This window comes from Erpetoichthys calabaricus, chromosome 4 (assembly GCF_900747795.2).
Source record: "Erpetoichthys calabaricus chromosome 4, fErpCal1.3, whole genome shotgun sequence".
Taxonomy (NCBI): domain Eukaryota; kingdom Metazoa; phylum Chordata; class Cladistia; order Polypteriformes; family Polypteridae; genus Erpetoichthys; species Erpetoichthys calabaricus.
In genome coordinates this window covers 103,649,176-103,652,436 of record NC_041397.2, presented here as the reverse complement: position 1 = coordinate 103,652,436, position 3,261 = coordinate 103,649,176, and positions in this window count along the sequence as shown.

Here is a 3,261-nt window from a genome sequence, read left to right as displayed (position 1 = left end):
TCTATATGCTGTTATTGATTTGAATACAGGTAAACAGAAAGAGAATGCCTCACACAGAAGGTAGAAGCAATATTTTGTTTTGGTTCTGTTTTCTGTATTTATTATGCACTGTAATTTTTCTAATTTGAATTGACGAATGATTTATGAAAAGACAGTAATATAATGTTAAAAAAAGATATATTACTGTCAAATCCATGGATCAAATCAGCTTTATGAAGTACAGGGGTCCAGTGTTTAGTGTAGCTGCTATACATCTTTAGATACAGGAGCTCCATAATGGTTTGTATTTTGCACATGTTACCCATTGTCCTATGGGTTTTCTTTGAGTCTTTGTTTTGCCTTTTATCCCTAAAACATACTTTTTTGGTTAATTAGTGTCTTCCAAATTTAACATTTAAGTGTGATGAACTGCCATTCTTTCCAAGGTTGTTTTCTGTTGTCTGCTCAGTGCTTCAGAAATGTTTCCATGACCTTTTAATAGAAAAAGTTGATTGAAAAATAGTAGGATGTATGGAGTACACAATTTTCCCAGTATTGACTGCAATGAGACTGTTAGGTGGGTAGTGGACAACACTGACACCTATTAGAACTTTTAGAGCTGGGGTGTTTCCTGCGTGGAATTTGCATGTTCTCCAGTGGTTTCATGTAGGTTTCTTCTGTGAAATCCTTTATTTGTTTCTGGCATTTTACAGGACATTTGATGAGAAAAGAAGATATCCAGGTTAAATAAACTTAAATTAAACTCAAATTAGTCCATCATTTCCTTCTTTCTTCCATATTGTAAGATGCTAGGCATCACTGTTGCCCCTTTAAAACCAACAGACAGACGCACAGAAAACAGGTTAAAATCACAAAGAAGTATTTTTAATTCTTCTCTTCTCCAATAGTGCTCCCCAAGCACCACAGCCACAGTAAATAGGCAAGTAAATAAGTACAATTCTTAATAATAATAACAGTAATAATAATTCTCTCCTCCACACCTCCCAGCAAGCACTGTCCTTCACCTCTTGACTCCAGCTTGTGTGCTGGGACGGCCTTCAGCAGTCCTTTAAATAGTCCTTGACCCGGTAGTGCTTCTGCTCTTTTGTCCACATGACTTGTCAGCACTTCCGGATCAGACAGAGAATTAAAGTTCTTTAATCATCCCAGAAATACTTCGGGGCTCCCGTCCTCGTGACTTTCTAGTACTTCCAGCCTATAAGGGAAGCACAATTCCCCCCATCCTTCCACAGCACCCCCTGGTAGCACCCATGGCACCCAACAGGGCTGAGATAGCGAACTCCAAGTCCTAGGATGCCCTGGGGGAATCCAGGGCACCGCTACAGTCCCGGGGAGCTACCATCTAGCGTCTTGGGGGAGGCAGTCTCCTACAAAAGCTGCCTTCCCCTGTCCTTTCACCTCAGGGGCATCCTGGGCGGGTTGAGCTGCCGGCCGTCTCTTACAATATCCTCCCATTTTGATTACAGTTCTCATATTTACTCTATTTTTAATAAATAACACATAGTTTTGTTTTCTCTTAGAAATTATTTTCCTCAGTATGTTTTCAATTATTTTGTATTTAATGCATGCAAGTTATACAAAGCTGTAATTTCAACAGTGTTTGTGCATAAAATGGCTTGTAATACATGCATTAGACACAAAAAGTAAACAATAATGAGAAACATCATTATTACTTTGCTGTTTTCAAATTTCATCTTTTTAATTTTCATTGTTGGGCTCAATAGGCTTATGCCAATATAAAAATATTCCTCTTGTTCCTTTAATGAGTTATTGACAGCCTCTTCAAAACCACTATGCATTTAAAAACGAAGATCCCTAGGGTTATGTCCTAATGGATAGAAATGACTAAAATTAAAATATTTTGAAGTTCTTGAGAGCAACATACTGATTTAATGCACTTGGAGAACTTGATTTTTGCTTTCTATAAAATTACATTTCAGTTGTTTTATGTGTAATTTTCTTTGAGCCTCAATAAATTGCAAAGCTAATAATCCACCTTGGAGCTGCAAATTACTTCAACAGTAGAATTCAGTTTGTTGCCAGATGTAAACCTACATTGTTTAATTAATTATAGTGTTCATAATAAAATGGATTTTGTTCAGGCAGTTCTAGTTGCACATATTATTATTGTGCATTACTTGTGTATACCTTTAATTCAGTTCAATTTTTTTCTTATTAAGTGCACCATTTGCAGCATGTGTTAAAATACCGTAATTACAAATATATTGTGAAAAAACATGCAATATAAACTCTAAAGATTATGAGATTTTTACATTATATTTATATACATTGACTTGACATTTTATTAAGTGCACACTACACCTTCATTATATTGCAACATGTCAAAATCATGTGATAGCCGTGTGCAGCATAAATCAGGCAGATCACCATTTCTACCATCTATTAGTGTTCAATTGAATGCCTTTAGTAACTCTGAACATGGCTTGATAGTTGGCGCTAGGGATGTTGGTGCTAGCATCTCTCACATGGCTGTTGCAATGCACAACCATCCCAAAGGTTTACCAGAAAACCCTAAAACTACCAGTAATAAGTGATCCTGTGACCAAAAACAGTTTGTGAGTAAGAGGGTTCAAAGGAAAATGGTGAGGATCATATGGGCAAACAGATCAACTATCTGCATTTAGCATTGGTGTTCAGAATATCATCTCAGAATACACCACTTATCAGATTTTGTTTCAAATAGTCGACAATAGCTGAAGACTATGTTAGGATTCTGATGTTGCAAACAAAAAACAAGACAGCACATCTCCAGTGGACATAAAAGCATTAAAACTAGACCATTGTGGAGAAGAAAAAAGGTGCTTGATCAGAGGAGTACAGATTTCTTTTGCATCATGCTGATGGATGGATCAAACTTTGCTGCAAGCAATATGAGTCCATGGAGCCATCCCTTTGGTGAAAACAGTAAACGTAAGTGGTGGCAGTAAGAAGGTGTGGGGAATGTTTTCCTGGTACACCTTAGGACCCTCTTATACTCACTGAGAAATATCTGAGTGACAAAGCATATCTGAACATCATTGCTAAACAAGTTCATCCTTCCACAGCTACAGTTTATCCATACTCAGATGCACACTTCCAGCATAAACTTGTCACATGTCAACAACTGGTTCTGTGAACATGATGGTGTGGTTTTTGTTGCTTGTCTGGCCTGTACAGTACCTGGATCACAGTACTATGGAGCCTATTTAGAATAAGGTAGAGAGGTCAGCAGCAACCTTACGATGCATTTGTTTCTGAAAA